Source organism: Mustela erminea, chromosome 21 (genome assembly GCF_009829155.1).
Source record: "Mustela erminea isolate mMusErm1 chromosome 21, mMusErm1.Pri, whole genome shotgun sequence".
In the NCBI taxonomy this organism is placed as follows: domain Eukaryota; kingdom Metazoa; phylum Chordata; class Mammalia; order Carnivora; family Mustelidae; genus Mustela; species Mustela erminea.
In genome coordinates, this window is record NC_045634.1 from 15,833,102 (window position 1) to 15,858,442 (window position 25,341).

Here is a 25,341-nt window from a genome sequence, read left to right on the forward strand (position 1 = left end):
AAGCAGTTCTTCACATTTTGACAAAGGAACAAGGCAAATGTGGTTTCTGTATAAGGAATATATTAAGAATCTAATCTAATCTATTATATTTAGGTTTTGCTGAAGAAGAATTAATGAAGTTGACTGGAAAAGCAGTTGAAAAACAAGCTCAGGGCTGTTGGGTTATTTTTACAGAGTTTGAAGGTCAAGTGAAGGCCAATCCAACGGGTAGCCTGTAATCTTCATCCACAGTGCATCTCAGTGGGAGCATTGTTCAAATTTGGCTTCAGATTTCTTTATGATTGAGGACTGTCCCACAGACTATAGGATTTTTAATGTCTCTAGCTTCATGTGCCAAGTATCAGTGGTCATCCTGCAGTCATTGTAGTACCCAAACAATGCTTTTCCACATCACACACACCCATTTCTAAATAAATCAGAGACAGGTGGTAGTATTAATTTTGAAAAACACCACTTGGGGCTACTGCTTTGCACAAATCCCTTTTTGATATTTTAGTTAGTTTACATTCTTCCTAAAGTCCAGCAGGTCATAGATAATAAGCCCAGTTTATAGTCTTGCTGTAAGTTCACATTATCTTCTATGTTTCCATATTTCAATGAGAAGACAAGGAATTTCAGAGTAGTTATCTCAAGTAAGTTTCATGTTTCTCAAGAAACCAGAATACATAAAAGAAATTCTAATGTTTACTGAACACAACCAGTAACAACTCTCGAAGGAGGACATGGATTTAATCACTGTTTCTTAGTTCACTGTAACAATGTATAACATCTTCAAGTGATATGTCTGGCTTTTAGTGTAGAAGATGTCTTAAACCATTTGTAAATAATATTTTACCTCCTCTATGTCAGAATCTTTTCAGAACTGAAAGGTGTCTTATTAATAGGCCTGTTATTTTTTTATTTTCCATGGAAGCATCAGACTACATTTAAAATAAGTGTTAAAATGTTCTTAAGAAAAAGGTGGATCCTGAGGTTTGGCATGAGAATGTAGGATCTAAGTAAAAATGTGAAACTGAATATTTTCATTATCACATTGTACTTGTCTTTTCATTCAACAGAGACCCCCTCACCTCCGGACATTTCATTCTGATTTTAAAAGAAGGAAAACTACTGGGTTTTATGTGTTTTACGTTTCCTCACACCCCTGATATTGTTATTACTTTACAAATTGAGTATAAATAGAATTATTGGACTGCAATAGCATTAATATTTTCTATACTACCACCATTTATTGGATTAGGGAAGCTCTGTTACTGAAACTGTCAGAACACTGAGACTCAGATGATTACAAAAAAGGGATTTTGCTCTTAATAACTGAGTTGTTAATAAGGTCAGAGTTACTGATACTGAATAAAAGTTTAAATTTTAATTGTGCCTAGTACATTGTGACAAAGGTGGCTATCCCACAACCCATCAATTCTATTCATTTCAACTCCTACCCATTAAGTAGAAAACTCAGAGCACTGTCACAGTTTTTGTGTGCATCTATGATAACATGATGAGACCATATTCAGCTGGGATTTGCATCTCACAATCTTCTATTAACCCCTAAAAATGCCACAGATTTTCAACATAAATATAGCAAGGGGACATCTTAGAATAATTTACTTGATATGTAACCCCTTATAATGTCACTATGAGGCATGCTGAAGGAAGTGGAACAATGAGGAAAGCTTTTGCTTAGGTGCAAGCTTCAGTGGCCTTTTCCTGCCCCTTTTCTTGCCCCGTTGATCAGTGTGGTCCAATATAATGTCAGTTGTAGGTGAGTTTAAATTTTTTTAGTGGCTACCTTAATAAATAAAAAGCAATAGTGAAATTAATTTTAATGATATATTTTATTTGACTCAACATATCCCACATTCTCAATTTTCAACAGTAATATCTTTATGTTTAGTGAGATACTTTAATGTTCTTTCTTCATACTGTCTTTGAAATCCTATGTGATTTTACACAGAGAACATCTTAATTTGTACTACTTACATTCCATATGTTCAATAGCCACATGTGGTTAACTGGCTACCTTACTGGACAGTGTGGCTCTAGATTTTTCTAGTATAAAGATGAGGAAAAGGAAACCCAAGGGTAAAAATCAAAAGGGAAGGAGAGAGAAATAAAATCAGTAAAGTCAAATATATTTCTAACATCCCCATCACTGAAAATGTGGTTCAGTTTCCTTCATAGACTAGACCTGATAGATTCAAAACAGCTTTTCTTAGAAGCTCAGGAGATGGCAAGTGGAAACAATTTCAGGAAGGGAGAAGAAATTTCAGCTGCCCTAAAAGGCAACACATTATACTAAATGTACTGGATAACAATAAAACAAACTAAAAACCCTCTAAGAGATCACAATCAGAAACTGTTTTAGTTAATTTACAAGATAATAAAAGCTCAAACTTTAGTAACAAGAATGAAAAATCAGTTTCAAAGTTCAAAAATAAATGACAGCTTAGTACCTACAGATTTTAGGCATAATTATAGAGCCCAGATGTCCAAAATAAAAGCATGCAAAAATTTTCAAATTCAAATTAATGTTAAACAAAAATTAGAAGAAAACTTTTATTTAGTGGAATCCTACTGCTTTCTTTTAACCATTCAGAATACAATTCCCATATTGTATTCTCTTTTGTTTCAGTGAAACGTGATGTATATTTTAACCTTAGCCATACAAAAGTTGAGAAGACTCTACAGATTTATCTCTGTAGTTTTCACCAAATAATAATAAATCTGTATTCTCTGAATGAAGTACAATTTAAGGCAAAGCCAAAAAAAATTTTTTAAAGAATTTTACCAGAGAATATAAAAACCCATGAAAACTTTCTGCCTCCTATTTAAAAATTTTCCATTATTAATAAAAATAAATAAACAAGTAATGCCAAGATTATAAACATAGAAGAGTTAGCTGGGTTACAGAGTTTAGACACAAATGACAGCAGAATTGTCAATGGCCAATTGGAAGAGATACTATTAAATCCTTGAGAATAACTAAGTACATTCAGGTTCCTAAGTGACACCAAAAAATTTTCCCCTAGAAAGATAATATGCAGCTCTGAATACAAAACATACATTCAAATAATTACTGCACAAGTTTGACAAAACTACTTTATACATGTCATAAAATAATTTTGCATCACATTTGGAATTTCCCATAACAAGATCATGACCCTAATGGAGTTTTTCAATCTCTCCAAAACTTTCCCTAAAAAACAAAAATTTGTAAAAAATGGATTCAAAACATGCAAAACAAAGCAAACAAAAATAGCACAAATGAGCTCTTTGACAAACAAAATGACAGAAAATATCTCAAAGTCCCAGGGTGCTCATGGCGGTAGTTGACATAGCACCAGCATTAGGACTTGGGCAACATCAAATATTTTATGGCAAGAGGAGAAGCAGTTAAAGGACACTATTCTTAACCCCAGAAGGAAAAATAAAAAAAGTCAATTAGTACTCATCCTAAGAAGAGAAGCTCCCTTCCTAAGTATGTGAATGACCAACAAAATGAGGACTATTCCCCAATTTTCTGATAAGTGAAAAAATATATATACACAACCATCATACCACTAATAGAATAGCCAAATCCAGAACCACAACAACACCACCAAATGTTGGTGAGGATATAGAGAAAGAACTCTTATTCATTGTTGATAGGAATGCAAAATGATACATCAACGTTAGAAGACAGTTCGGTAGTTTCTTACAAAACTAAACATATTCTTACAGTATGACCCAATAATTATGCTCTTGGTATCTACCCAAACAAGATAAGATGTCCACACCAAAATTCACACACAGATATTTATAGTGGCTTTATTCATAACTGCCAAAATAGAAACAACAAAGATGTCCTCCAGGAGATGAATGAATAAACTGGAATACATGCATACAATGCAATAATACAATGCAATAATAACTTGATAGCTAAAAAAATAGCTATCAAGTTAATAACTTGATAAAAAATGGGGAAAACTTAAAGATTACTTACTGAAAGAAGCCAATCTGAAAACAGCTACACACTTCATAATTTCAATTATGTGACACTTTAGGAAAGCAAAACTATGGAGACATGAAAAAGATAAGTGGTTGTCAGGGATTGGGGGTAGAGGGTTAAGGGATGAGTAGGTAGAGCACAAGAAAATTTTTAAGGCAGTGATACTCCATATATTACTATAATGGTAGATACATATCATTATATATATACAACTCCAAAGGGAACCCTAATGTAAACTATGGTCTCTGGGTGATAACAATGTGTCAATGATTGTTCAACATACATTTGTGTGTGTGTGTGTGTGTGTGTGTTTCAACCTCCCCAGAGGACGCTTTGATATTTTATTTAAGCTGGATGGTACCAGAGTAATGTGCTTTCTGCATAGTTTTCTATTTGTTGGATATAATCAGAAAGAATTTAAAATGGAGGCCCAAAACATATTGTAGAGTCAAAGAAAGTCAGATTATTATAGTCATGTTTCCATTTATGTAAAATTATAGATTTATATGCATATAGGTACACACACATTAGAGAATAGCTGGAAAGATGTTCTCTAATTATTTCCAGAGATAATGACTATCTCTGGTTCACTGGCTTTAACATGTACCACTCTGGTGGGTTTTACCAATCATGGGAGAGGCTAAAACGATGCACGAGGGCAGGGGATATCTGTATATCCTGTAGAGGATTAATCTGTATATCTGTATAGGCAAATCTGTACCTTCCTCTCAGTTTTGCTATGAACCTAAAAGTACTTGAAAAAATGAAATCTATTAAAACCAAACTACACAAAGATTTGTGAGGATCATGGTGTGGAGTGTAACTGAGAAATTCAGAAATAACAAGTAGATACTACCTAGAGAAGTACAGAACCTAAACCTGAGGGAAAACTACTGGGAATAAAAACCCAGCAGTACAGGGCACAGCACTAGACGTAAGACAGCAAGAATGTTTAGATCATGAATAAGGAAAGGGACTTGGAGAAAACAAATAGTGGCAAGTACTAAAATAACAAAATATAACATCTAAACCTGAGGGCACTATCTTAAAAAACAAGGCTCATAGAACTCTAGAGTAGATAGGGGACATTGTCCTGAAGCTGACTTAGCTCTGAGAGATAAATCAGGGCCATGGGGTGGGGGGTGGGGGTGGGGGGGTAGGGAATGTACTTCAGTCATTCATATTCACAGAAGAAGAAATAGCCTCAAAGCTTAAAACTTAAAACTTAAAAAAGTTATCCTACTGTGCATCTCCTCCTTACCTCCCCCTTATCTCCCCCTTACCTCCAAATAGCTCAGGAAAGCCTATCTCATTATATCATGGTGTGTGTGGCAGGGGTTGGGGGGAGTTTATCAGATAACATAAAAATTTATTTTAAGAAAATAGGGATGCCTGGGTAGCTCAGTCAGTTAAGCCACTGCCTTGGGCTCAGCTCATGATCCCAGGGTCCTGGGATCGAGTCCTACATCAGGCTCCTTGCTTGGCAGGGAGCCTGCTTCTCTCTCTGCCTCTGCCTGCCTCTCTGCCTGTTTGTGTACTCTCTCTCTCTCTCTCTGATAAAGAAATAAAATCTTTAAAAAAAAAAAGAAGAAGAAAAGAAAATAGCAACATACCAGAAAAACATAGGAACAGAGCAGATGAATAGTTATATTGCAAAATGAGCTAAAATAAATTAAGAAAGTGATACAAGTTTGGAAATAACTGAATAATCAAAAATAAATAAGCTTATAAATGAAATGGTTAAACAAAGATACAAAATGAAAACTGATGGCACATATGAAATAATTACAAAATAATCAAATTTATAAGGATAATTTTGAAAACCTCAAGAGTGAATAACATCATGAATGTTTACTAAGAAAGATAGAAGGAATGAATAAAAATTGAAAAATAAAATAAATATATTTAGAGTATCAAACAGAAAGCCAAAGAAATAGAACACAAAAAATATGAAAAACTGTCCAGAAAAGTCTTAAATCTATATATAGTCATACCAACTAGTTGGAAAATTTGACCAGAGTATTAATCATAGCATGTAAACTAATATAATAAGTGGATTTTGTCACCCAGTCACCCCCATCAAAAATTTGTGTTATTTATAAGGGAGATAAAATTGACTTGACATCAGACTATCGACACCATATTAAATGCTACAAAAACGATGGAGCAATATTTTTTTTATTCTCAACAGAACAAAGATGAGCTGAGGATTTTTTATATCTAGCCAAATTATCCTTGAGGTTTTGTTACTAAAAAGATGCTAATAAAATATAAGAATTCAGGAAATACTGTATTCATCAGCCCATTCTGGAGAGTCTTTTTATCAATGTGCTTCATAAATCATGAAATGAATACAGATATTTCAAGATAAATATCTGTGGTAAGCATCAAACATATTTAATTATAGAATTCACACTTCCAAAAAGGTATAGGAGAGTAAAAAAAAATAGTGGGTCAACAAATCAACAAAGAAAGGCAGACATCCCAATTAAAAAATGGGCAAAGAACTTAAACATTTCTCAAAGAAGCTACAAAATGGCCAATGGGAATGTTAAAAGATGCTCAACATTATCATCACATCATCAGCTTTTAGGGAAATGCAAATCAAAACCACAAATAGATATGCCTTCACAACTTCACAACTACTAGGATGACTCTACTAAAGCTAAACAAACACCAGCAATAGCAACAACCGGAAACAGAAAATAGCAAGTATTGTAGAGGATGGAGAAAAATTAGAACCATTGTAAATTGGGGGGTGGGAAGGGTGGGTGATATGGTGTAGCTACTGTGAAAAACAATTTGATGATTCCTCAGAAAGTTACACATCGGATTACCATACAATCCAACAGTTCCACTCCAAAGTGTATACACAAAAGTTTTGAAAACAGAGACATAAACAGATACTGGTACACCATTGTTTGTTGCAACATTACTCACAATAGCCAAAAAGGCGAAAAAGGCCTAAGTCTTCATCCTGTTTGAATAGAATTTTCATAAGTGCTATGTACATACAATGGAAAATTATTAAGCCATAAAATGTATCAAGTTCTGACACATGCTACAGTATGCCTGAACCTGTAAAACATGTTAAGTGAAATAAATCAAGCACAAAGGAGAAACATTTGCTTATAGGAAATCCCTGCAATCGATAAATTTATAGAGAAAGATTAGAGGTGGCCTGGGCTGGCGACAGGGAGAAATGAAGAACTACTGTTTAATAGTTTCAGAATTTCTGTTCAAAATGATGAAAAAATTTTAGAAGTAGTTGTGATTGTTTTACAACATTGAGAATGTACTTAATGCAATGAATTGTACACTGAAAAATGTTTAAAATTATGCATTTTAAACATATCTTTTATGGCAATAAAATATTTTAAACAGTGAGTAGGTATTATAAACTCTATTAATATAGATGTAATAAGGGGCGCTGGGTGGCTCAGTGGGTTAGAGCCTCTGCCTTCGGCTCAGGTTGTGATCCCAATGTCCCGGAATTGAGTCCCGCCTCGGGCTCTCTGTTCAGTGGGGAGCCTGCTTCCCTTCCTCTCTGCCTGCTTGTGATCTTTGTCTGTCAAATAAATAAGTAAAATCTTAAAAAAAAAAAATAGAAGTAATCAAATTATTAAAATACAGAATGGGAAGAAGTAGAACTAGAGTAAGGTCATGGATTGCCATGCTGGCAAGAATCACCTCTTGCACCTGACAAATCAGTCATAGGTGCTTAAATAAATTTATGGAACAAAAATTTCTAGCCCTGCTGCTCAGCTCTCTTCATGGAATTTCTCATTGCTTGAATCCCAGGTTTGGTGGCCTTTCTTTTATGTGTCATCTCCATCCCCTCGGCTTGTTAGGATCACTTGCCTGGTTGTCATTCCTAAAAATGGATGCAACACAAGAATGAATTGTTCTTGAACATCTAAAAATACCTTTTTCCAGTCATACTGAATGAATAGTTTTCTATCTTCAAAATTCCAGGCTTCAAAGAATTTTCACTCAAACTTCGGATTCGCTCTACTGTCAGCTGGCATGTACTTTTGCCAATGAGAAGCCTGATGCCAGCCAAATGCTTATTTCTTTGTAAGTGGCCTGTTTTGTCATTTTTCATCTTGCTCTGTTGTGTTTCCCTCTACCGTCTGGATGTTCTGAGAATCTTCTATTTAAAATTGGTGCACAGTTTGGATTTTCTTTCCTCCTTCTTGTTCCTTTCCATCTTGAAGTCTCCATTGTCTCTGAACTCTGAGAAATTGTGTTTACTTCTTTTTCTTTCTCTGTATTTCCTTCCCTTTATTTTCTCTGTCATTTTGCCAGAATTTCTATTAATTAAATGCTGAAGTTTTTGGAATGATCTTATTTTTTTAATTTTCTTCCCTCTAGTCCCCTTCGTTTCTTTTTTTTTTTTAAGATTTTATTTATTTATTTATTTATTCACTTATTTATTTATTTATTTATGTGACACAGAGAGAGAGAGAGAGCACACTAGCAGGGGGAGTGGCAGGCAGAGGGAGAGGGAGAAGCAGGCTCTCCGTTGAGCAAGTAGCCTGATGCAGAACTCGATTCCAGGATCCTGAGATCATGACCTGAACCAAATGCAGACACTTAACCAACTGAGTGACCCAGGCACCCCAGTTGCCTTCATTTCTATGTACTAAGAGGTTTTCCTGGACTGAACTTTGCAACTGTTTTATTAAATTTTTTGGTAAAGTACATTTTTTTTAATTGTCAAGAGTTCTTTCTAACCCTCTGTGGTTTTAATTTTTGTACATAAAGCAATATTTTATAAGTATAAAATCTCTTTAAACTTTTCTGAAGATACCCATGAATAGTTTTCAGCTTTGTGGAGATTATATTCTCTAACTTATTTCCGCTTATCTGGATATGGCCCATCAGTGAGCAAGTGCTACTTCAGTGCGATCAGACAGAGAGCTAAGTATCAAATTGCCCTCCCTCCCATGCCACTAAAATGATGACTGATGCTCAACTCTGAGGAATTAAACTGAGGAGCTTTATTGGAAGTTTATTAAAAGCCTTTATTATCTGAACCTCATCTCTAAATGGTCAGATGCATGTGGTTTAAGTACTCAACTCAATACTAATTTTTAAGATAATCTTCAAAATTATTCTTAGTATCAGCCAGATTAACTTGATTCCAATATCCTAGACAGGTAAAGGGAAGGAGTTTAAGCAGTGGGCCATTGGTGCTTGGTTAGCATTCCAGAATTACCAAAGCAGACTATCTATTGCTGGTACCTGGAAATCTACATTTGAATAATATCTGTAAGAAATTCTTGGGCATACAGGTATCTAAGAACATTAGTCTAATAGAACTCAAGGTTTACCCCAACCTCAAGCTCACAGCATCCCACCCCAGGAACACAGGGGACATAATTCAAAGCCAAGCAGTCTGGGCCATGCTGCTGAAGAGGCGTTTTAAGAGGAAGGAGGAAAGACACTGAAGACTATTTGTTTATTTAGCAGGTACTCTGGGCTATTTTCATAGGATTCTGATTTTAAATCATGGCTATTTGTTTCTTTTGAGTCTACACTATTTTAGAACTCGTTTCTCATTCGTTGATATGACAAAAGAAGTGAGCTCTTACCCTAGTCTCATTCAAGCAAATTCCATGGTCAGGTGTATGAGAAAGGAAGAATATTTAGTCTAGCTTCTAGTTAAAAAAAAAAAAAAAATTGTGGCTCAACAGAATTCAGCAAAGCTATAGATCTATAGAACAACTGGTTTTCACAGTAGTAAGTTTAATGAAGAGCATATATTTACTTCTCTACATAAAATAGTACTGCCCATCCCCCTCTCATCTTTTGTGCTGATCTATTGTTCTTCATAACACTTATTACCATGTTACAGAGTATATAACCATTTATTTTTATTGTCCTCACCCTAATTAGAATCTTAATTCTATTCAAAGTGGACATTTGTTTCTTCTCTACTCTACCCCTAACATGATAGGTCTCCAATAGATATATATTGAGTAAATGAATTTACCTTCATATATTTTATTATCTCTCCTGAAGTCCTATCTGGAGACAACAGGTAAGTATATGATTGGCCACTGACTGTGACCACAGAAATTGACTCTAGAGGAAGATACAAAAATCCCGGCTCTAGCAAGAAGCATAGTATCGAACAAAACTAACACCAAAATAAAAGTCAGATGTTAAAAATTCAATTCAATAAAGGTTTTTTTGAAAATTTGTTCAACTATTGGGGTACCCAAAAGAAAAGACAACTCAACAAGCCTGTTAACTTCTTAAGGAACCAGAGGGTAAACACATATACTTTAAGGTTTATTTGTGATTACATATGTGCATACTAAATCTCAAACCAGTATGTCTGTACAGAATTTCAAAAATGACTCTTTTCATTTCTTTATGCCTGAATTCTTGAGCTTCATTTTGATAGTCATATAGAATAATGGATATTCAGTATGAAGGAGCTCATTACAGAACCACTGTGGTAGTCTAATGAGATACTTTTGAAAAACAAATAGTGCTTAACAGTTCAAATTCATTACTGCTGACAACAGTGGCAGCTGCGATTAGTATGTATTCTCACACCAAAAATAGTATTTGAAGCCAGGTTAACAACTAAGACAATAAAATTGTGTGATTTTAAAAACATATATCATAGGGTTTTTTTCCCCCTGAAAAAGAGGACAAGAAGATTGAATTTTTGGTCCATTGCATTATAAATAAATAAAAATAGAATTTATAATTTATAAAATTTTAATATGGAACAAGGTAAATGTAGGCTGCTTGAATTTTTACAGTTGTGGTCAACATGTTCTAAACTTGATGGGCTACTTGATACTGTCCCTTCCTACAGTTCCTTATTTAACCTCCTACTGGCAATTGTTTCCCTTCTCTAATTCCAGAAAATTGAAATCCCTCTCTAATGACTCCAGTGTATTCTGTGTCTTAGGTAGTTCAAGGGTTATCCTGAAGCTAGAACAAAATCACAAGAGGAAAGCTGGAAAGAACTCAAATACATGGAGACTAAAAAGCATCCTACTAAAGAATGAATGAGTCAATGAGGAAATTAAAGGAGGGTTGAAAAAATTCATGGAAAGAGATGAAAATGAAAGACACAACTGTTCAAAATCTGTGGGACACAGCAAAGGTGGTCCTGAGAGGAAAATATATAGCCTACAAGCCTTTCTCAAGAAACAAGAAAGGTCTCAAGTATACAATCTAAAGGAGCTGAAGATGCAACAACAAAGAAAGCCTAAACCCAGCAGGAGAAGAGAAACCATAAAGATCAGAGCAAAAATCAATGAAGTCAAAACCAAAAAACAGTAGAACAGATCAACAAAACTAGGAGCTAGTTCTTTGAAAGAATTAATAAGATTGATAAACTCCTGGCCAGACTTGAAAAAAAGCAAAGAGAAAGGACCCAAATAAATAAAATCAAGAATGAAAGAGGAGAGGTAACAACCAACAGCAAAGAAATACAAACAATTATAAGAAGATACTATGAGCAACTATATACCAGCAAATTTGACAATCTGGAAGAAACGGATGTGTTCCTAAAAACTTATAGACTACCAAAACTGGATCAGGAAGAAATAGAAAACCTGAGCAGACCCATAACCAGTAAGGAGATTGAAGCAGCCATCAAAAATCTCTCAGCAAACAAGAGCCCAGAGACAGATGGCTTCCCAGGGGAAATCTACAAAATTTTAAAAAAAGAATTAATATCTATTCTCCTGAAACTGTTAAAAAAAAATAGAAATAGAAGGAAAACTTCCAAACTCACGTTATGAGACCAGCATACCTTGATCCCCAAATCAGACAAACACCATCAAAAAGAAGAGTTACAGACCAATATCCTTGATGAACACAGATATGAAAATTCTCAGCAAAATACTAGCCAGTAGGATCCAACAGTACATTAAAAGGATTATTCACCATGACCTTGGGGGATTTACTCCGTGGCTGCAAGGTTGGCTCAACATCCACAAATTAATCAATGTGATACAATACATTAATAAAAGAAAGAACAAGGGGCACCTGGGTGGCTCAGTGGGTTAAGCCACTGCCTTCAGCTCAGGTCAAGATCTCAAGGTCCTGGGATCGAGTCCCATGTCAGGCTCTCTGCTAAGCGGGGAGCCTGCTTTCCTTCCTCTCTCTCTGCCTGCCTCTCTGCCTACTTGTGATCTCTCTCTGTCAAATAAATAAATAAAATCTTTAAAAAAAAAAAAAGAAAGAACAAGAACCATATGATAGTCTCAATAGATGCTGAAAAAGCATTTGACAAAATACATAGCATCATTTTTTGATCAAAACTCTTCAAAGTGTAGGGATAGAGGATACATACCTCAATATCATCAAAGCCATCTATGAAAAATCCACAGCAAATATCATTCTCAATGGGGAAAAACTAAGAGCTTTTCCCCTAAGGTCAGGAACATGGCAGGGATGTCCATGATCACCACTGCTATTCAACATAGCACTAGAAGTCCTAGCTTCAGCAATCAGACAAGAAGAAGAAATTAAAGGCATCTAAATCAACAGAGAAGAAGTCAAATTCTCACTCTTTGCAGATGATATGGTACTTTATGTGGAAACCCAAAAGACTCCACTCCAAAACTGTGAAAACTCATACAGGAATTCAGTAAAGTATCCGGATATAAAATCAATGCACAGAAATCAGTTGCATTTCTATACACCAATAGCAAAATAGAAGAAAGAGAAATTAAGGAGTCAATCCCATTTGCAATTGTACCTCAAACCATAAGATACCTAGGAATAAACCTAACCAAAGAGGCAAAGAATCTGTACTCAGAAAACTATAAAGTACTCATGAAAGAAATTGAGGAAGACACAAAGAAATGGAAAAGCATTCCATGCTCATAGATTGGAAGAACAAATATTGTGAAAATGTCTGTACTACCTAAAGCAATCTACACATTTAATGCAATCCCTATCAAAATACCTGCATTTTTTTTCAAAGATGGAACAAATACTTCTAAATTTATATGGAACCAGAAAAGACTCCGAATAGCTAGAGGAATGTTGAAAAAGAAACCAAATTTGTGACATCACAATTCTAGACTTCAAGATGTGTTACAAAGCTGCAACCATCAGGACAGTATGGTACTGGCACAAAAATAGACACATAGATCAATGGAACATAATAGAGAGCCCAGAAATAGACCCTCAACTCTATGGTCAACTAATCTTCAACAAAGCAGGAAACAATGTCCAATGGAAAAAAGACAGTCTCTTCAACATATGATGTTGGGAAATTGGACAGCCACAGGCAGCAGAATGAAACTGGACCATTTCCTTACACCACACACAAAATTAAACTCAAAATGGATGAAAGACCTCAATGTGAGACAGGAATCCATCCAAATCCTTGAGGAGAATACAGGCAGCAGCCTCTTCGACCTCAGCCATAGCAACTTCTTCCTAGAAGCATTGCAAAAGACATGGAAGCAAGGGAAAAAATGAACTATTGGGACTTCAACAAGATCAAAAGCTCTGCACAGCAAAGGAAACAGTCAACAAAACCAAAGACAACTGACAGAATGGGAGAAGATATTTGCAAATGACATATCAGGTAAGGGGCTAGTATCGAAAATCTATAAAGATCTTATCAAACTCAACACCCAAAGAACAAATAATCCAATCAAGAAATGGGCAGAGGACATGAACAGACATTTCTGCAAAGAAGACATCCATCCAGATGGCTAACAGACACATGAAAAAGTGCTCCACATCACTCAACATCAGAGAAATATAAGTCAAAACCATAATGAGATACCACCTCACACCAGTCAGAATGGCTAAAATTAACAAGTCAGTAAATGACAGATGTTAGCAGGGATGAGGAGAAAGGGAACCCTCCTACACTATTGGTGGGAATACAAGCTGGTGCAGCCATTCTGGAAAACAGCATGGAGGTTCCTCAAAAAGTTGAAAATAGAACTACCCTAAGACCCAGAAATCACACTACTGGGTATTTACCTTCAAGATACAAATGTAGTGATCCAAAGGGACACGTGCACCTGAATGTTTAGAGCAGCAATGTCCACAATAGCCAAACTATGGAAAGAACCTAGATGTCCATCAACAGATGAATGGATAAAGAAGAGGTTATACACACACACACACACACACACACACACACACACACACACACACACAAAATGGAATACTATGCAGCCATTAGAAGAAATGAAATCTTGCCATTTGCAATGATGTGGATAGAACTAGAGGGTATTGGGCACCTGGGTGGCTCAGTGGGTTAAGCCGCTGCCTTCGGCTCAGGTCATGATCTCAGGGTCCTGGGATCGAATCCCGCATTGGGCTCTCTGCTCGGCAGGGAGCCTGCTTCCCTCTCTCTCTCTCTCTGCCTGCCTCTCCATCTACTTGTGATTTCTCTCTGTCAAATAAATAAATAAAATCTTTAAAAAAAAAAAAAAAGAAGAACTAGAGGGTATTATGCTGAGCAAAATAAGTCAATCAGAGAAAGACAATTATCATATGACCTCTCTGATATGAGGAATTTGAGAGGCAGGGTGGGGGTTTGGGGATTAGGGAAGAGAAAAATTAAACAAGATGGGATTGGGAAGGAGATAAACCATAAGAGATTCTTAATCTCACAAAACAAACTGAAGGTTGCCTAGGGAAGGGAGGGGTGGGAGGGTGCTTGGGTTATGAACATTGGGGAGGGTATGTGATATGATGAGTGCTTTGAAATGTGTAAGGCTGATGATTCAGGGACCTGTACCCCTGCGGCAAACAATACATTATATGTTAATAAAATAATTAATTAAAAAAAGAGCAAAGATTCTAGAAGCCATTTTGTTATTTTTAACATACTTCATAAAGTTCAGTTTTGTTTAGAGTTTCTGATTTCTAGACACTCTTACAAAATCTAACCATTATTTTAGATAAGTCTTTAAATTTTTCATTTACATGCACCTACATATAACAATTAAAGTCTATTTTATTAGGAAGGTCTCCATGAAGTCACATTTGTTTCTTTACTTATTTCTTTCTCTCTCCTCTCTCCATTTTTCCTCACTAGAATTATCTTCCAGTGTTATGCCTGGGTGTAGCTTCTCATCTCCCTTTATCTAACTCACTATAAAAGGAATCTTACCTTTTGAAGACAACTTTTTGGTCTAAGTTATATGTCTACACATACTATATCCCAGCCAATTCCAAGAATTTTCAACATATTTATCATTTACATTTTAACAAGAAACTCTCATCAGCATTTGTTACGTGTGAGGGGTGCTAGAGGGAAGTGAGGTGAGTGGATGGAGTAGCTGGATGATAGACATTAAGGAGGCCATGTGATATAATGAGCACTAAGTATTATATGAGACTGATTCATCACTGACCTCTACCTCTGAAACCAATAATACATTGTATGTTAATTAATTGAGTTTAAATTTAAAAATAATAAAAAATAATAAAATAATAAAAATAAAATTTAACTGTCCCTAATTGTTTTCACTAACCAAGGAATGAAGTTGTTAAAAGGAAGGCAAATTCTTCTCACATGTTGAGTTTTAGCAGAATAATATTTCCAGGAGATAAGCGAATATGTGAGGTCAGCTGTTAGTACAGTATTTTGTTTGTGAACTCCATTAAAAAGCGTTAAGCTTCTCCTCCGTCTAGTTAGGTAATCTCTATCATTATTACACAGAAGTTCCACTTTGGTTTCTCTCAGCATAGCCCCTCAATCATAAAGTGCCCATTGCAGTTCTGCATGTATTTGTATCTGTCACTTCATGCTCCTTTTAGATCAGGTTCTTTGGAAAAGTGATTATATCCCTCGGCTGACAGATCTTCATCATGACTTTCATCTCAACATGTATTAGTGTTACATAATATATTACGATCATTTTCCTTTGTTAAAATTTAATGCTCCCTCATGTGTTCTGAGACTACATTCTCTGCAGTGTCCTTCTAAAAATTACTGGAACTTCCCATACCAATTGTTATCTTTTATTATTTTTTTTAGAGATGTATTTATTTGAGAGAGAGAGTGAGCACCAGCAGGAAGGGCAGAGGGTAAAGGAGAGACAATTTCAAGCATGCACTGGGCTGAACGTGGAGCCCAATGCGGTTTGATCTCATGATGCCAACATCATGACCCTGAGATCATGACCTGAGCCAAGCAGAAACCAAGAGTCAGATGTTTAACAAACTGCGCTACCCAGGCAGGCACCTCAATTCTTCTGTTTTCTGTAAAGCAGTTTCTACAAAGAATTCTTCATAAGAGAATATATCTCTATCTCTAGCCATAAATCTACCATTTTATAATAAATCAAAACTCATGTCCATTCTAAAATTTGTTATTTGGCATATGCTATGTAGATAATTGCTTGATTCCAATCTCTTTTCATCATTTCACTATCATGAACTTCAACTTGAAAAGAGATTTAAATGCCACTCATTTCCCTAAATTCTCTAGTTCTCATTTTTAAATGTCAAGAATGTGGAGAATAGTAGTCAAAGGAGATAAGAGAGCATAATGCAAACACATTCAAAAACAGAAAGAAGTATAATTTTTAATAATTGCTCAAAAACCACTCTATTATTATGAAATACCGATAGCTGTGTTAATGAAAGTATTTATAGTCTTAAAAATCTTATAGAGATTTGCATGCTACTTAAACCAAATCATGATGAAACTATCAAACATGGGAGGAAACTTATTCCAGGCAGTAAGGGGTAATGCCAGTATTTCACCAATTTTGCCTCAAAGAATAATGAAGCAAAGATCATCATTCAAAAGAGCAGTCTATCAAAGACACATTTAAATCCCTCAGTTGTTAAAAAGTAGAGGCGAAATGACAGGGCTTTAAGGTTCTACCTAATTGTTCTCCCCTCAACTCCCAAAGATCTCTCAAATTTCAAATCTAGTGTCTCAAGCACATGGCTTATTTCATTCTATTCAGAATTCAGCAAGCTACAAAAACATTAAACATTTTTTTCTGCTTCACTGGATTGAATATATTAGTTTAATTAGCTTGATAATAAATTTTTACAGACTCATAATTTCTGGAAAGAATCAAAGGCATTTGTCTATTCCACCAAAATGCATGTCTTCCCTAAACACATTGCATTTTGACAATGATATATGGTGAGAATAAGGGGAAAAGACTCATGAATGACCTTGAAAGGCTTCTCAAGATAGCTTACGCTATTTAATTTCTGAGCAAGTTAGACACCAGCATGCTTCAAGAGTCCTCAGTGCTTTCCTGGTGACAGATACACCTTTTGTTGCCTGCTACATTCTGTGAGATTTGAAAGTACACAGGAACTGGAATCCTTTGCTACCAAACATATTGGAAAACCACAGACATGATTAGACTTGGTGGTTTTATGTGTTTTATCAGCCAGTGACATCATGACAGATGAGAATGTTCTGCCAAGAAAAGTCAAAATTTCCTAACATTAAGGAATTCGCAGACAAATCACATGTACTCTATGTCATTTAATCTATACAACGATTTGAACATAATCCAGACCCAGGGCAGGAAAAGAAATATCCTCAACCACCAAGCTTGTTATAGCAAGACATTTGATTCAGAACAAAACACTAAGTCAGGATTTGCAAACTATTTAAGTAAAATAGTTTGATACCTACAAAAAAGGAGTATGTTCTTTTGTTTTTCCACTATTACCTCATTTGATGAAGCATCAAACTCCCTACTGAGAAAAACAGACAAAAGCTAGTAAATAGTACCTTGCTTTTTAATGTTCTTTTATCTGTGAATCACAAAAGGAATACAGCAATAAGTAAATGAGTTGAATGATGTATGCGGAGAACAGAGCATTCTACCAAAATTGTTTTTTTAGAGATAAAACTCTACGATAAGTGTGTCCAAGGGGAGATTAAAGCAAGTCAGCAGCGTTTCTCTAAGACAAATTGGCATTACACTTTCTAAGGAAGGGCTTTTTATCAAGCATAGTCATTTAGATAAAGTATAATCAAACAAATATAAGCCCAATACACACTTCCCAATTTTTCTAACACCAAGCTAATCTTTATAGGATCATGTCCAAAACGCAAGTTCCTTAAAAGCCACACTCTGTGGACAATTGCCTAAGAGAACAATGACCCAACCCTCATAAAAGGGGATTTAATAAAGCAGAATGAAGCCATGATTGGGGTCTTTATTTATGAGATGCTGAGGAGCAGCTGCATGGTGTGTGCTACTTTCTAAATGGGTTCCGCCTCCAGCAGTTGTCTAGACCAGATGGAAAAGTGACAAGCTCCACTTAATATGTCACAGCATCAGCATGGTCATAAAAGAGTCCCCAGCAATTCTCTTTTGAACAGAAGCCACCTGTTTACTATAAACACACCTCTTATTTCTCAAACTGCAATTTTAATTTGCAACTTGCACCTGAAAGGTAGCACACCTTTGAGTTCAAAGCTGCCAGGTTGCAAGTCAATCATGAGTGTTTGAAGACTTCAACTCTCTGTGGTAGAATTTGAGCAGTTTTAAAACTTTAATGTGTCCAAAGCTTGGTTGTAAGTGATCCAATCCATCTTTTCTTAGAAGGGAGTTTTGTCATAATTATAATTTCAGCTGGGCATTTTATTTGGCTCTTGCTTTATTCTAGAATGACGCTTATTAGAAACAGACTTATTAGCTTTTTGGTTATTAGAAACAGATTCATTACACCTTCTATTTTATTTCAGTAGCAGAAATTTAGGCTGAAAAACTGAAGATCTGGTTCTACCCTATGGCTAGTATTTCTTCACAAAAAGGAGTGTTTCATCAGGCATTTGGGGCCCCTTGGCGTTCATTATGGGAGATCATCAATGTCTCTAGGTGTACATAATGGCTTAGGTATGATCATATGTTTCATAGGAGGGAAAGACAAATTACTTTAAAAAACTGGAACTAATGTATAAATCTAAAATCAAAGATAACAGACATTGCTAGAGCATCAATTCATATTACTGTGCGATAAATCTATTAGAGTAGACACAATCTCTCTCTGAACCAAAGCTTTCAGCACAGGAATGAAGCAAAAGTAGGGGGGAAAAAAACTCTTACTTGGATAATAAATTCTACAAGAAATTTATGGTATAGCTCAGTTTTTCTATTACAGGTTTTATTAGGAGCCTGGGATTAAACTTGGATCCCTTCAGGATCTAATGCACAGATAATTTTTCTTGTCCTTTTTCATTTTGGCTACAAACGTACCCACTAAGTTAATAATGCTAAATCCAGAACATGTAAAGGATTCTTCATGTAGCAGTATTTTCAAAAAGGAGTAAGAAGAAGCTTCAATAGGTTTGGAGGATAAGAGAGGTTAATTGGGAATTTCTCTAGTTGTGGATTTTTTAGGGGAAAAAAACACAAATTTAGACAGCAACTTACATTGTGTTCCTGCATGCTGTTGATTGGCCTGCCTATGTTAGAGAGTCTGAAAGCATTCATTAGTCACAAACAATAAATATGTTCTTTGCTTTTGTTTTAAACATATCTATGTTATATACATATTTTTTATTTTATAGAACCAAGTCTCCTGGTTTATACTTCCTAGAAAAAAGCCACAGAAATCAATGGAATTGTTAAAAGGACAACTGATTGCATAGAATATGTCTAAGGCACAGCTGCTCTGGGAACTCAGATAGCCATGATATTGCTGAATTACATACTAAGAGGCAATTCACGTATGCACATCATACATACCATGACATTCATTTACACAGACATCTCTTGTCTGTGTAAAACACATAAATAACAACAACAACAAAACAAATGAACAAACAAAAGACCCCAGTTTCTTGCTTGTGTCCTCTCCCAAACTCCTCCCACAAATATTCAAAGATTCAGAATGAAAGATAAATTAGCAAGTACTCTAAGGTAGGCATGCAAGTCACATAGTAGATTGCATTTTGATCTCCAGGATCCAGAAGCTTTCTCTGTTTCACCATATTTTCATCTTCTCAGCTAAGCAGCCCCTACAGGGGGACCACAGCCATCATTTTGTATAAACGGGCTTGTGGTAACTCACTTGTCATCCTTCACAACAAGCCCTGCAGTGCTATTTCCTAGCTTGTAAGAAACAGAAGGATCTCATTAAACATATATGCAGAATAAGTGGTGAAAAATAAAATGTTCCTGACTTTATCAATTCAACCAAATAATGTTAAAAGTATTTCTGATATAATATCACATAGATTCAAAGAATAAAAGTAAAAGACATTTCTTTTGTGAGAAATAGGTAATCTCTCACTTAAGAGAAAAAAACATAAAACAGTATTTCTTTTTACAAAAGAAATTACCTTAATATTGAGTATGATAGTCAGAAAGTTTCCCCTATTATATACAGGATGATCTTATCATTTGTCAGAACACTTCTAACAATCTTTCTTCCAAAGGTAGACGTGCTCTCACAATTAAACAAGCATTTGTTTGCTATTATGTCTATTTGGTTAACTCCTGATAAAGGGAAGAGAAAAATTTATGTTTTTCAAAAATATAAAAGTGGCACTTTTATTTTTATAACATTTTACTGTTTGCTATTTGCAAGGTGGTTTACAATTCATTAGCATATCCTTCTAGTATTTGTCATGATTAACATTCCAATCTTAAAGCTGAGAAAGCAGAAAATAAAAGATTTATACAATGCTAAGGACTAACTCTGGTGCAGTACAGGATTACTCTTGAATTGAAGTAATTCACTATTTTTTTTTAAAGATTTTATTTGTCAGACAGAGAGCACAAGCAAAGGGAGCAGCAGGCAGAGCAGGCAGAGGGAGAAAGAGACTCCTCACTAAGCAAGGAGCCCGATGTGGGACTTGATCCCAGGACTCTGGGATCATGACTTGAGTCAAAGACAGATGCTTAACTGACTGAGCCACCCAGGCATCCCTAATTCACTATTTTTAATTCAAAAGTTTAACCAAAATAGGTAAGATAGGCAAATCAGAACATGTTCTAATTACTTTTATTTTGGTCCCCAATATGATATGACCAGTTTATGGCAGAGTAAATTTGGCCTTAATATTTGAAATTTTGAAATTTCAGTCATTTAGGAAAATATTTATTATGTTTGTGACAACTTTGTATAATTAGAAATAAACATTATATTTTCATTTAATTATTCATGTCATTTTAGGGGGGTAAATACTAAATGACTTCAAAGTAGATTTTAGGGTCTACATTCATGCACTGCCCACCTGAGAATCTTTAATGCTACATTACTCAGTAAAGTTTTCTTTTATACTACTGTTTGTGTCAACTAATACAAATAGAACCAAAAAAAATTAAAATTATAAAATATTCATTTCCATCACCTTAATAATTTAATGAATAACTATTATCAATATTATTTAAAATATATGTAAACAAAGAAATCTATATTGATTATCCTTTTATAGCAACATATTACAACCATTAAAGGTCTGTTCTCAATTGAGTATTGTATAGGATAAGAAAGTTGGAAAATGTGGATGTGAGGGCGATCTGGCTGCAACATCTGTCACCCAATTGATCACCAGGGTTGATTCGGCCGATCTGGCTGGCTAGGCGGGTATCTCCTTCCTCCCTCACGGCTCCATGTGCGTCCCTCCCGAAGCTGCACGCTCGGTTGAAGAGGATCACCTTCCCCGATAGAGGAGAGGACCGTTCTTCGGTCAAAGGTATAGGAGTAGCTGCGCTCCCCTGCTAGAACCTCCAAACAAGAAAGTTGGAGAATGTAGCCTATTGGCTTTTATATTGCTAGCAACTAAGTACAGAACTTATTACAAATTTTCTTTTTTATTATAAAATTTTATATTATTATATGAATTAATTCTTGATATTAATAATTTTAAAAATAATATAGAATAAAATAAAAGCCCCTTTTTATTGACTTATTTTCACCTAAAACTCAACAAATTCACAAAGTTGGTATTGTTATTTCATTCTACAGATGAAAAAAACTGAGGCACAGACTAGTTCTATAACTTGGGTATCACTGACTGAGCAGCAGATCGGAACTCAACCCAAGCTCTGAAGCCCCAAAGTCCACATAATTATGATTCTCGAATTTTAATGAGCATAAAAATTACCAGTTTCTGGACAAGATGGAATAAAAGTTTCCAGATTTTATCCTCCTGTCTGAATCAATTAAAAAGATGGACAAAATACATGAAATAACACTTTTCAAGATATTGGATTTTAGGCATTGAAAGAAGGATCCCTGAGAGATGAGAAACAAATGAGAAAACTCTTTACTTACTTAGCTTGCTGCAGAGATATTTCTAGGCTGAAATGCAGTGAAGGAAAACATTTCTGAAGGCCAGTAGTCTGCAACAGTTGAGAAGGCAGAATTGGAATCTTATACAGCTAGAGTTCAGAGGACAGAATACTGGAAAGAAGAAAGCTCCATAGGCAAAAGTCCAGAGACCATTGAAAAATGTCCCTTATCTATTCAGCTGCTTAGTAATGCATGTATATTAAAAAACAAACAAAAAACATGCAAGGCCAGGAAAAGAACCACCAGAAATAAGAGCTAAAGAATACAGAAGAATGGAAATAATGCCCATTCACACCAACCAGCCTGAACAACTTCATAATTCACTGGGCGCTGAATAAAATACTCAAAAGGGTCTTGGTAATGCTGCAAATATTGTCCTAGACTAAATGCTAATTAAGCTAAAAAGCAAGACCCAACAGGACTATATTCTTTCTGTATAAATCAGCTGTCTCAGAACAGAGCTCAGGAATATTTTAGAAAATTATTCAGTGGCCGAAAAGGTAGAATTTACACTGCCCAGCATCCAAGCCAAAATTATAGGATATTAAAAGAAACAAAAATATACCACCTTTAATGAATAAAAAAAAAATTAATTAAAAAGTGACTCATAACTAGGACAAATTGAATTACCAGAAAAACATATTAAAACTATAATCCACAAAGCTAACACTGTACTTAATGGTGAAACACTAGATGCTTTCCCCCAAAGATCAGGAATAAGACAAGGATGTCCATTTGACCACTTGTAATCTATACATTGTCCTGGAGGTTCTTGCCCAGGCAATGAAGCAAGAAAAGGAAATAGAGTCATTGAGATTGGAGAGGAAAAGGAAAGCTACAGTTGACCTTTGAACAACATGGGGGCCAGTGGTTCTGACCCCTTGCGCTGTCAGAAATCCATGTATAATTTTTGACTCCCTTAAAACTTAATTACTTATAGTCTACTGTTGTCCAAAAGCCTTATCAATAACAGTTCATTAACACATAGATTATATGCTAAATTATATACTATATTCTTACAATAAAGTAAGTTAGAGAAAAGAAAATGTTAAGAAATCATAAGGAAGTAAAAAATACATTTATAGTATTGTAAGTATTTATTTAAAAAAAAATGTGGATCCTCAAACTCTATGATCAAATAATCTTTGACAAAGCAGGAAAAAATTTCCAGTGGACAAAAGGCAGTCTCTTCAATAAATGGTGCTGGGAAAGTTGGACAGCTGTGTGTAGAAGAATGAAACTCAACCATTCTCTTACACCATATACAAAGATAAACTCAAAATGGATGGAAGACCTCAACATGAGACAGGAATCTATCAAAATCCTAGAGGATAACCTAGGCAACACCCTCTTTGACATTGGCCACAGCAACTTCTTTCAAGACACTTCTCCAAAGGCAAAGGAAACAAAAGTGAAAATGAACTTTTGGAACTTCATTGAGATCAAAAGATTCTGCACAGAAAAGGAAATAGTCAACTAAACAAAGAGGCAACACACCGAATGGGAGAAGATATTCGCAAATGACACTACAGACAAGGACTGATATCCAAGATCTATAAAGCACTTCTCAAACACAACACCCAAAAAACAGTTATTCATGTCAAAAAATGGGCAGAAAACATGACCAGACACTTCTCCAAAAAAGACATACAAATGGCTAGCAGACACATGAAAAAATGTTCATCATTAGTTGGGAAATGCAAATCAAAACCACACTGAGATACCACCTTACATCATTTAGAATGGCCAATACTATTAGGACAGGAAACAATAAGTGTTGGAGAGGATGTGGAGAAAGTAGAACACTCTTACAGTGTTGGTGGAAATGCAAGTTGGTGTAGCCACTTTGGATTATAGTGTGGAGGTTCCTCAAAAAATTAAAAATAGAGATACCCTCTGACACTGCAGTGACAGTATGGGTATTTACCCCCAAAATACAGATGTAGTGAAAAGATGGGACATCTGTACCCCAATGTTCATAGCGGCAATGGCCACAATCGCCAAAGTGTAGAAGGAGCCAAGATGCCCTTCAACAGACGAGTGAATAAAAGATATGGTCCATATATACAATGAAGTATTATGTCTCCATCAGAAAGGATGAATACCCAACTTTTGTATCAAAATGGCTGGCACTGGAGGAAATTATGCTGAGTGAAATAAGTCAAGCAGAAAGAGTCAATTATCATATGGTTTCACTTACTTGTGGACCATAAGGAATAACATGGAGGACATTAGAGAAGGAAAGGAAAAGTGAACTGGGGGAAATTAGAGGGGGAGACAAACCATAAGAGACTACAGACTCTGAGAAACCAACTGAGGGTTTTGGAGGGGAGGGAAGTAGGGGGATGGGTGAGTCTGGTGGTGGGTATTAAGGAGGGCACATATTGCATGGAGCACTGGGAATGGTGCATAAACAATGAATCTTGGAACACTGAAAAAATAAAATAAAATAAGAATAAATAAATAAATAAATATCTGTGTGTCAGTGGACCTACACAGTTCAATTCTGTATTGTTCAAGGATCAACTTTATATAGATTATTAGATGACATGATCTTTTACATTAAAAAACCCTAGGGAATCTTTTAAAAAACATATATTAATAAGCCAAGTTGGAAAGAACAAGAGAATCCTTGTGCATTATTCCCAGGAAAATATACTGGTATAATCACTATGGAAAACAATATGGAGTTTACTCAAAATTTGTAAATAGAACTACCATGTGTCCAGCAACTCTCTTCTTGATATGTAACTGAAGGAAATGAAAACAGGATCTCAAAAGAGATATCTGCATATCCATGTTCATTACGGCATTATTCACAATAACCAAAACATGGAAACAACCTGAAGTGTCCATCAATAAATGAACGGATAAAGAAAGTGGAGTAGACATATACAAGAAACTATTACTCAAGAAAAAAGGAAATCCTGCCATTTGTAACAATATGGATGAATGTGAGAGCATTATGTTAAGTAAAATAATCAGAGAAAGAGAAACAGTATGTGAGTCACCTATACATGGAATTTTAAAATTACCACTCATAGAAACAGAGTAGAAAAATGATTTCCAGGGATTGGTGGGTGAGGTTAATGAGCTGTTAATGAAAG